A 12,360-nucleotide genomic window follows, 5' to 3' on the forward strand; every position below is an offset into this window, starting at 1 on the left:
GTTTTTCCTGCCATTGTTGCCTAATATAATATCTGATGCTGCTCATGTGGGGATTCTTGAATCCTTAATTTTGAATTCCTGAATCGTTGGGTCTCTCTCTAATTAAAGAGTTTGGTCTAGACCTGCTCTTTATGGAAAGAGTCTTGAGATAACGCTGTTGTGAATTGGCGCTATATAAATAAAGATTGATTGATTGATTGATTGATTGATTGATTGACATGTTAGTGTGTAGAATGTTCTGGTAATCTCGGCTGAATATACAAGACAAAATACCAACTAATGCAGGCAGGGCAGATTTAGGTCATTACCCACCGATTAACTGTTAATCAACAGTGAACTGTGAACAGTTAAGTTTGTGTTACATTTCAAATTGAGCATCCAAGATATGAAATGTATTTCTGTATTCAAGAGCATGGTCCTTAAATCTGAGAACATGACTCTGGGATTTCACCTTCATATTTGTGATGCTTTCTCTCCAAAGTCTGCCCTCGCACTCAGATAGCCCCTGATTAAACTTGGATTTGCACTGCTCCTGCTCAAACTTTATGATTGCACACAGCACAATGATTATCTGTTTTTTTCTTGGTATGTTGTTGCTCGCAAAGATTCCCTGCTCCAACTTCAGGTCTTCTCCTCTGACTCAGGCTGCTGCTCTGTCTGTCTGTCTGGTGGCCCAATGATTATCTGGTGTATCTCATGCCAGACAGACAGTTCTGGATCGACACTGACTATCGATTAAATATTGAACTTAAAATGTTGATTAGTGGGGCGTACTTGGCAACATGTCTCTCTCTCTCTCTCGGTCAGTAATATCCATCAAATATTGAGCCAAGCCATAGTGGAAACAATATTTTATATTGTGTTTCTCATCATGTGATATTTATCATACTTCCGTTGTATAGCCAAGACTAACTGTATCATATAGTGCAGTCTGGACTAATAAGCAGATGGCAGAGCCATTGCTCAATGTTATTTTTGCAATTTTCTACAATCTCTTATTTATATTAATTTCTCATATCATATCAATGGTCTCATGACTAACTACTGTGTGTTTAGACCTCGTTCTGCCTGTCAAGGGAGGAGTATATTTTTGGGGGTTATGGTTAGGTTAGGGGTAGGTTGGGGTTAGGCTAGAGTTAGGCTTAGGGTTAGGGTTAGGTGTAGCAGAGGTCACCTGGCAGAGATCTTCACTCCTTTCAGAAAATTGTACCTGTATCCATCCACACCAATGTGGCATTATAACAAAATCAGCTTCATCCAGGCTTCAAACCATGACCATTCATTAATCTGACAAAGCAAACCATTGTGCAAGCATTATGTCTTCATTTTTGAGCAATATGCAATTACATTTGACTGTAGTAAAATCTCATCAGGTCAATGTAACATAGCTTATAATCTATTTATTGCGTCCAACAAACATGACAAGCTCCAGCTATACTAATCTGTTTATTTAAAGTGGAAATTTGCCACATGAGTAAAATACAATCAGCTGATAAGCACCTTTTTTTGAGTGTAGGGTGTATACTCTTATGTAGCAGCTCCCCTGTCCTCTGTAATAGAAATCTGCAACGCTTTTTAACATCACATGTCTTTGAAGGCCCTTTCATGCTCCACTTATAACGGTTTATTCAAGGATTCATGGATTTTAGTGCTGAAGTCATGCTTGTCTGTGACAGGAGCACAATCTGTTTAGGGATTTTTTTCTTTACTTCTTTACTTCCAAAAATCAGACCAACAAAAAGTAATGGAAATAAAATATCAGTCAAAAAAGTATTTGGCACTGTACCGAACCAGTGGGCATTGTACAAATGCTCCTCTCAAAGATGTGTGTATATCTGATCTAGTGTAGAAACTGTGACCAGTGTGTCTGAGGAACCCTACATTTATCTTCTTTTTTCATTTCAGTTCATTCTTTTTCTGATTCATTTCTTCACCTGATAAGACTTTTGCTGCTGTACTGACCTCATTTCCCTACATGACTGAATGCAGTTAACTTCTTTTAGGACACATGTGTGTTAAGATAGTCTATAAGCTTGTACACAAAAAACAGGCTGTCCTTCTTCGCCAGGATAAGCTCATCCAAGAGACGGGAAGCAAAAAGGACGGAGGGAGAACAAGGAGGAAGACAGAGAATGACTAAGAGATAGAGAGTGAAGGAATGAAAAGGACAATTAAAGGGAGGGGGAGAGGGAGACACAGACAGAGGGAGAGAGGAGATGAAGGGGAAACCAGAGCACTTCAAACAGCTCTCAGCTTGTTCCATGTGCAGTAATAATAAATGGGGCTTCATTATTCAGTATTGTATGTCTGTAGTGCTGCTGCCAGTTACAGTGCAAACCCCCTGCTACTTATCACTCCGTTATTCTCCTATTTACTAATCCAGGAGAGAGAGAGAGGACCTGTTTGAAGGGTGTGCGTTTGTGTATGTGTGGGGGCATAAACAATCCTGCCTGGTGCATATAAGGATATGTGTGTGTGTATTTTGCCAAGGGAGATGATTATCTATTTACAGACACCACCCACAAAATCCCATGACCCTTTACTGTGGGGGCTGGATGAGAGGTAAGGAGACAGAAAAACAGAGAGAGAGAAAGTAAGAGGCAGACATGTTTAATATAATTCTGCTCCTCATACCTCACCTCTTTGCAACGCTGGACAGGTGCTGAAAGGGGAGGGACAAAAGGTTACTCTCCAGGTGGTGAGCTCCTCTCATGGTGCTAGGATGGAATTTGACTCTGTGCCAGTGTCGGCACCTACTGGCAGGTATCGTACCTGCCAGTAGGTGTTAGAGTTGGGGGTGGTGGACAGTCTGATGTCTGTGGGGTCAAAGGATCCTCTGTACCGCTCAGTCCTCAGCCGCAGTGGACGGTTTGTCACACTGCGGCTGCTCCTCTGTCCTGCCAGGGTGTGGAGAAGAGGATGGCTGACATTGTCCATGATGGCCTGCAGCTCCGTGTGCGTCTCTCCACCACCATCCGCTGTGAATCCATGCTCCTACCCAGCACTGAGCCAGCCTTATTAACCAGCTGGTCCTGCAGCATAAAACAGTACACTAGTCACCACTGACTAGTAGAACATGTGCAACATTTCACTGCAGACATCAAAGGACCTGAGCATCCTGAGGAAAGATTGCCGGCTCTGTTCCTCTCTGGAGAGGGCCTCTGTTTTCAGGGACCAGTCCAGTTTGTTGTCCAGGTATTTGTAGGATTGCACCACCTTGATGCCTTTTCCTCGAATGTTGACTGAAGTCCATGACTATCTCTTTGGTCTTGAAGGTGTTCAGTAGGAGGCCTTTCATCTCACCATCCTTTCCATTTTCCCATCTTTTCGAGCTTGTCTCTAAGTGTGGAAGGTTGGAAGGTGTTGAAAGAACATAATCCTCACATAACCACCTGGCACATCCAAATGAGAGTCAGCTTGCTGGAGCATGTAGAGAACAAGCTGCCACTCCAGTGTCTTCATGATGTTCGATGTAAGGGCCACCAGTCTGTAGTCATCAAGTTTGGCAGAGCCTCCTATTTTGGATACTGGAATGAGACATGACCAGGCCACTGACCAGATATCACAGTGAATGCATCAGTCTGTTAGTCTGTATTTCCTTCTCCTAGCTGCTAGTTTAGCCTTAAGCTTAGCACCAGCTCAGCACCCGTGGTACTGCTTCTTCAGCTCAGCCAGAATGGGGTGAGCTTCGTCCTGGTTTGACTCCATGTCCAGTCCTTTGCAACGAGAGGAGAGCTTCCTTGTGTATACAACTTTCTCCAAAGCTGTAGTCAACATCAGTGGTTGAAAAAACATGTGAAGAAAACACAAAAGAAATACACTTAATCCACAATATACTTATATACACTTACTAATAAGTGCCACAAGTGCATGCTGCCACACAGTATGGTGCATCATTCGAATGACAATTTGACAATGTAGATAATGAATAAAATAAATAATTTTCTCCTTCAACAAGACCACCATATTGGATGTATGACCTTCTCCATGATGACTGTAGGAGCCAGAACAGCAGTTTTTTGTTTTTATTTAAAGAGTAACTATTTATTTCAAGGCTTCTCATAGTCTTAGGTTATAGCGCTGATTCACTGATTTGATTGACAGCTCAGCTGCTGATTAGCAAATTGGCCACAGGCATGGTAATTAGGGTTGTGGTATAATTAACAAAGGGAAGTTGGAAACAACAATAACGTCAAACTTGAGGTTTCAAACAGCAGTTGTCAAAAAACTGGGTGGCTATGCCCACTTCTTATATACATGTCTATGCTCAGTACCAGCCTTTTATTCAAGCTTTTGAACACTGCATTTAAAGTAAAACTGACAGCAACCAACTTTTTAGAATACCTCACAAGTGAGCAAGCAAAGGGCCTCAGCAGGATACAGGAAGGCTAGGAGACTTCTGTTGGAGAACTTTGACCATGAAAGGCAAACCATAAAAGTTGAGAAGGCCAATGCCTTGCACTCTAATGGACATTTTCTGCACTGTTGTCCCACAGCAAGAAGGTTCCAGCTTTGAGCCTGCTGGCTTCTGTGTGGAGTTTACATGTTCACCTGTTATTGCATGGTTTTTCCAGGTACTCCAGCTTCTTCCACAGTCCAAATAATAAGGAGAAGCAGTATAGACAATGGATGGATGTTATAACATGCAGTACATTGAAGAGATGAACACACCTTCTAACGTGAGAATAAATATTGCTACAGTCCATTTCAAGCTCAAGGGAAGAATTCAGGTCTGTTGCTTGTGACATTCAAATACACAAATAGGGAGCAAGTTTCAGAGGCCTGGTACACTTTGTTGAAAAACATGCCAGGATCAGCTCAGAATCCATCTTTGGAAACACTGAAGATCCCTGCTCAGCCAACAAAGCCTCTGGATCAAAGACTTTTAAACTGACCACCTAATGAAGTAGCCTCATTACTCACAGTCACTACTGTGTCACGTGGACCATCTGTCAAGAGAAACACCCAACTCTGCTCAAGACCAAAGAGGAAAATCTGTTGCAGAGACATCCGAAGAAGAACTGAGTGCTCTAGTTTCTGTGACAATCGGTGACTAAATTGCAGCCAGCAAAGACTGTGAACTTTCCATTACGCCTGTAGAGATTTAACATGCCAAAGTATACACTCTGACTGTATCCAAAATCACCTACTACAAACTCCTGATGAGTCATAGTAGAGTTATAGTAGTATGCAGGAACAGATTGTTAAATTGATTTATTTTGCAGTATACTAGGACCTATGGATGTAACTAGCCTCTGGTTTTGGAAAGTGGAAGTAAACAATAGCAAACCATTGCTTCTGTGTAGCATCCCCGTTTGCATAAAAAGATTAGTTCTTAATGTGGATTTATCAGTGTCTTGTCACGTTACTTAACAGCAGATGTAACGAGTTGGAGCTAGTTTTTCCTGGTTTCTCCTTGTTATCCTTGCTTTAATCAAACTGGGTGTGTTTTCATAAAACATTCTGGCTGATAATACTTGTGTTCATATTATATGAGTGTTACAACCCTGGCTCACAGGTTGCAACAAGTGAGAGAGTTCACACAAAAGTTCCAAAAAAGATATTTATTTCCACCAAGTAATTTAACAGAAATACTGTTCTAAACAACAAAGGGCTCTGGCCATGTGGCCAGCCATCAACTCAGCTCAGACAGAGAGCAAGAGAGCAGAACAGACAGCCTTTTATATGCCTGGACCACACCTACAGGCGTGGCCAGGCAAGTTTACGCCCACTTCTCCAGAGTCCAGCTGGAGAACAGGGAAGGAGACATCACAAGGCCGTCACATGAGCATGTTGCATGAATTTGAATAACATAAATCAAAAAATTATCAAAGCATGTGATGTTGTCCACTTCATGGCCGTCTTTAAAATGGTGTTCCATTTAACATGTGCAGATGAGATGGAAGGGATCGGCAAGGGTTTTGCTTACATTCTTAAGATTTGGATAGTATTTTTCAAGTGAAACTCTGATATTACATTTATGTGGGATTTGTATTAACGTTTAATTGTTAAATGTGTTGTTACTTGAATCTGTTGTTACAAAGATTTTTGTGTGTATCACTAGTATTAATGCATCAGGCATTTTGACTGTTACCCTTTTTTCACAATGACTATTTACAGACCTACCTGGTGCACTACATGATGCACAGGTCCTGCAGTGGAGCTCCATTTATGTCCAGCAGCTGTACTCGCCTCCTGGCTGGTTCATCATTGGAGATGGGGTTTATCCATGCCTGGTCACACGCATGAGCCTGATGAGCCCAAAGAGAGAGCCAGTGCAGAATCTGGTTCAGGCAAGGTACAACCAGCATCCCTCCAGGGCCAGATGGTGGAGTGGGCAATCATGATGATGAAAACCCGATGGTGCAGCATTTTCCTCAAGGCTCTTGAGGAAAGAGAGAGCACAAGATTTGTGTAAATGTAACTACATACAAGGGCTGATTGCTGAGCAGCAGTTAGGGAAATTAAGAAGAAAAGTGGGGTCATTTTTGAGGTCATTAGAAAATAAATTCAAAGATTTACTCAGTATTCTAACCAATAAAGACTAAATAAAAGACTAAAACTAGAACCTTGCATGGTAGCCCCTGTCATCAGAGAATCTGTGAATATGAATGTAGTTTACAGTGCTTTGACAGGTTGGGAATACTTGAAAGGAGCTATTCAAGTAATTCAAGTAATCCATTTACTATTAAATGCATTCCTTGTTTAATTAATAAGCTATAGTACTTTGTCCATTTAGTCAGTTCGGGTTCAGTTTGTTTGTTTGAGATAGTAGCACTATGCAATGATTCAGTTATATGTCACATTTGACTGTTTTTTTCTATGTATTCACAAAAAGAACTAGATGAGATTATTCTCTACCTCAAAAGTCTTTGGAGCCTATGATTGTATTTCTATGGTGGCAAAACTTGTTGTAGTCTTTTATAACACCAGGGTGCAGTCATTGCTATGCTGGTTTAGTTGGACCTGTTGTCTTCATATGACAAGTAGTGTACAATTTACACCATCCACAGAACAGTTACTAAGATCCATGCTTATGAAAAGCATTATTTATGTTCACTCATAATAATTGTGCACCATCATCATTGGTTTTTTTTGATGATGGTGATTAAGATGTGACTCGCCCACCCACATTATGATGCAAATTACAACATCCAGTGAAAAATACTTGCAGACGTTATTAATATCATATTCTTGTATTGATATGCTGTCTAGGACAACATGATAAGGAGGATGCAATACAATATCCTGTAATTACCAACAAAGATGATTGTTGTAGTGTCACGTACCAAACAAAATTATGATTATAAGTAAAAAAGACACCAAAATTCAATTCAATTTTCATTGGACCCTCATTTTATGAACAACTTATCCCACCAGTAACATTAGATCTCTGTCTCTTCTCAGCACTTTCTGCATTTTCATTTTCTCTCCTCTCCAACCACTCTTTCCACTGTCTCTCCCTCCTCTCCTATCTCCCAGTGCATCTCTCTCTCCTCTTTCCTTTCTCTCCAGACAGATCTTCTCTCTCTTCTTTCCTCTCTGTGACAGTTTTTAAGAATTTGGACACACTCCTTTCTCTTTGAGGGGCTCTCTGCCTCTGTCTGAGGTTCCTTTGATAAGAGAGGAGAGACAACCACCACACCCTGGTTGGATGAATCAATGGCCCAGTGCCTCGTCCATTAATTGAAACCACCTTCAGGATGCAGCAATGACCGCTCTTCAATCTGTACATACTCCTGTTCAAGGGGCCTTCAATTCCACACAAACACATTAAAGGAATGGCAAATGCATCTGATGCTCCCATGGCTTGTAGCTCTCAGCAGAAAGGCAAAAGCATGGTCAGAATGATAATAGAACATTAGGATGAAGCCCCTAGTTATGGTGTTATAGGCTTAGACTGCTCATGATGCCCTGGGCTCTTTAATATTTGTCACTAACTTGGTATCTTCCCCAGAGCCTTTCTGTGCTTTTCTCATCTCTCAGGTTCCTAAGGATCCCGGTCCTCCTGCTGTGGTTCTCTGGCTTCATGAATCACCGCTATGGATCGTCAGCCACTCGTGTTTTTCAATGCTGTCATACTGCTAATTTATTAGTCACGTTCCTATTGTCAGTGCTATAGCTGCTGTTAGTATATTGGTTGCGGTTTGTTTTGTCTCTCTCTCTCTCTCTCTCTCTCTCTCTCTCTGTCCAACCTCCACCCAACACGGACCCTCACAGAAAGCCACCCACATCTGAGCCTGAGTCTGTTCGAGGTTTCTTCCTGTTAAAGGGGAGTTTTTTTCTGCCACTGTTGCTTAATATAATATTCATTAATTAATTTTTTGTGCAGAGCCAGAATGTACTGCCTGATGTTCTTGCAGTCATTCAGGATGAGATTTTTGTTTTGTGTCACAGCTAGTCAGATAACCCAAAATGCAGACACAAGACAGACCCAAATTAAAGATCTAAAACAGGTTTACTTACAGTATAGACCGAACAGAAAAGAAAAACACAACCTTAAGGGTTGCTACTAAAAAGATAACCAAAGTAAGGATTTGTGGCAGAGCACAGGCATATAAAACAACAAAAAGCAGACAGCTAACAAAATACACAATGCTTAGCTGCCGAGTCTCAGGGGCTGGGTTGGGCAATCGGAGCTCAGCAAGGGTTCTGAGGCTGAAGGCGGAAATCAGGAACCAGGACAGGCAGGGCCGAGCAGGGGTTGAAGGAACCAGGACAGGCAGGGCCGAGCAGGGGTTTAAGGAACCAGGACAGGCAGGGCCGAGCAGGGGTTGGAGGTACCAGGACAGGCAGGGCCGAGCAGGGGTTGAAGGAACCAGGACAGGCAGGGCAGAGCAGGGGTTGAAACCAGGGCTGGAGCTGACGGGCAGGTGAAGGATCCAGGAGGCTACTGTGTGGAAACCAGAGGAGCTGGAGTGGGCTGCAAATCCTCTCTGCTGTGGCAGGAGGCTGGTCAGGGAGTGTGTAGCAGAATCAACATTCTCGCAATGAGTGGATGTCTGAACCAGTCTTAAATAGCAGGAGGTGGATGATTAAGTGCAGGTGACCCACACAGCTGTCACCACTCCTGCAATCAACACACAACCACACCCAGAGAGAGAAAGAGACAGACAAAACAGGGCCGCCCCTAGACACAGGCAGGGGCAGGAGCAGTGGTCCTGACAGTTTTGTATCTTGCAAATTCCATTACACTAGCAGATAGAGAACACAATAGCACATGAAAAGACAAAAACGTTTGCAAGGGTGAACATGTATGACAGGGCACACAGAGAAAGAAGAAAGACAATGTTTCTGACCTGCTGGTTGATTAGTGTCAGGAAAGGCTGGTTCCTCAGCTGGTTCGGGGGGGGGGGGCAGCAGGCTCAGAGGCAGGACAAGCTGGAGGAAACAGGGATGCTTGGATCATCAAGGAGAGTTGAAACAGTATCTTCCTCAAAGCCCTCATCTTCTTCTTCTTCCTCACCCTCATCCACATCCTCTAATATGCCCTCAGTCTCATCTGAATCAGGGTTCAATTTCACCACTGTGATGGTAACACAGTGGGCCATATCCCCGGACTAGCTGAGGAGAGATAACGGCTTGCTGGAAACTGTCGCCATCCCCTGATCCTGGTTCCACCTGTTTAGGTCTTCCAGGAGGTACAACTGGAAATTAAGTTGCACTGGTTCCTGGAAAAACAGCAAAATATTTATGCCCATGAAAATGGTTTTGCTTTTCAATCTGAATAATATTTTCATAAAAAAGAAAAATTATTTTAAATATCATGGATAAGAGAGACACCAACTTGGAATGAATGTATTGAGGTGGCAGTGAAAAGACTAGGGATGTGGACCCTCTGGTACAATGGTAGTGAGTCAGGACGGCGTCACCCTTGGTGATGGGTTGCCCATTGAGGTCACCCAGAGAGCTATCCCTTTGCCGTGCCCTGCCAGCTTCATTGTGATCTGAAATGACATTATGTATGGCAGCAAGTGCATGTATATTTATCACACAGCATATACATAATAACAGCATCTATAATATATATATATAGTATATTATGTACACGGAAATCTATTAGACATTAAGATTATTTATTACCTTTTTGATTGAGTTCATCTTCTTCTTGACTTGGAGCCAAATGTGGAGGTGATGCTGGCCTTAATATGGTCCAGCTTTTCCCAGACAGTCTGACTTGTTGACAGATTGTTCAGGGAACAGACGGTGCACCTGAGTGTCTCTGTCACCATCAGGTAATACCTGTCAATGTCCAGGACCATCTGAGCCCTCTTGTGGACACCATACCCCATCAGCTGCTTCTCACAAGCTGAGTCTGTGCCTGGTGGTAAGTAAATGCTGGGACAGGGGGCTCCTACCACAGCTTCAAATCTGGCCACAGTTGGGCCAGAGTGAAAGAGTTTCTTGGCAACCCACCTCTGGTCCTGCACAGGGATGGTCTTACTCATCTCGCCCAGGAACCAGAATGAAGCTGCAGCCTCAGCAGGGGCTGGCCTTTTTGGAACACAACAACAAATAAGAATACGTTTATTGCATAAAGGTTACACTAAAAATTACTTAATTAGAGAGCCAGACCAATGAATGGATGCTGCACTCACAGGGGCCACTGCCAGGCTGGTGTTTACACAAGGGTACGGGGTCCTCACTGGGGATGGAGCAGGGCTGGGGGCCCTCACAGAAGACAGAGGAGGAGGAGAAGGGCTGGGGGTCGTCCTGGAAACTAAATTGGGCTTCAGTGAGGTGACCCACTAAAACGCGATTTAGTGAACTGACAAAAGAAAAACAAAGTTAATCTCACGATGATACACTTACAATATTATTCATACAACGCATTAATTACAAAGAAAATATTCACCATTGACAAGCTCGGAGGGGGCCGCAGGAAGGATTGGAGGGCTGCGGCAGTTGCAGCAGGGGCCGAGTCTGAGGCCACAGACTGGGGGGCTTTAGCAGAAGATGGAGTGGCAGGCTACCAAAACAACAGCATTGCGACACACAATGTAACAGCTACAGTGTAACTGCATTGCAACAGACACATGATGGAACATAATCAATAATGAGATGTAATTTTTAAATACATTACCTTAATGGCATGGAATCCACAATTACAGGCCAAGGACTCTCAAAAGAGGGTGGTCTGCCAATGGGCTTGCATGGGGTATTTCTCAATCTGAAACAATCAAGAGTCGGTATTTAGCCTGGGATGGTCAGTAAGCTGCATGGTAATTATAAGTAATGAAAAAAGTAATAACTACATATTTTGCTATACTTTACCTTCTGATAGAGGTTATACCACTTGAGCTGCCTTGGGGCTGGTCTATTGCCTCCAGAAGGCCAAAGAGCTGGCAAATACCCTCAGCCTTGCCATTCCCTCTCCATCTCCCATGGCCCTGTGGCTCTTAGGTTTAGTGCTCATCTAAAGATAACATGGAAATCATAACTATTGTTGCAACTATGCATGGCTGCATGCATAGTTCATGACTCCTTAAGTTTTCACACATAGGTGCCAAATGCATTTATGGACCAAGCTTCACAGTCACAATTGGCCAATGAGGGACACATGACCCTTACAACTTCAGGCCACAAAACCAGATAACCTCCACTAAACTTCCTCTTTTCATCTCTGGACCTCGGAGGGTCAGCTGAACAAAGCTCAGTGCTCTCTTTCTGCCTTCTCATCTGGATTGAGGAGAACTCTCCCCCAGAGCCCTCTCACATTCCTGAGGTCCTCTGCCTCAGTCCAATCCAGTAAATCCAGTGACGTCATTTGTATGTGACACAAACACAACACAACTAAGGACAGGCGATGGTGTACCTGCTGCTCGGTCTGTGGCTTTTTGTCAGACTCAAGGTAAAAGAAGAGAGCCAGAGAAGGCTGCATGATGAGACGAAACACTCAGGAAAAGTACAGGAGAGTTTGGGAAGCCATAGAGCAGTATCAAGCTGAAGACGACGACTCATGAGGGTAAGCTAATGGTAGCTAATGCTAGTTTGCTACAGTCATCGTATATAATAAATCCTGTGTACAACATTGTAATGGCTGCAAGTTATCGCTATTAGGCATTAAAATATGTATGCTGTGTGTGTGTTTCAGATGACTCTCTTGTCGCAAAATTATTGGCGCAAACCATTCGTCTGGGTGTTCAACCAAGCCTCCCAGTGGTGGGACGTTTTCCTGCCTTCACAAACACGTAGTGGGTGCAGAACCTCAGGATGTCTGAAGAAATGTTGAGCTTCTTGTACAACACATTGCACCCACACATCCAGCAATGGAGTGACAAGACACGACTTTCCGCGAATGTGTTCCCCTAAAGAAGAGAGTGGCTATTGCATTGTGGAAGCTTGCTAGCGGCTCAGAGT

This window comes from Pempheris klunzingeri, chromosome 20 (genome assembly GCF_042242105.1).
Source record: "Pempheris klunzingeri isolate RE-2024b chromosome 20, fPemKlu1.hap1, whole genome shotgun sequence".
Classification (NCBI taxonomy): domain Eukaryota; kingdom Metazoa; phylum Chordata; class Actinopteri; order Acropomatiformes; family Pempheridae; genus Pempheris; species Pempheris klunzingeri.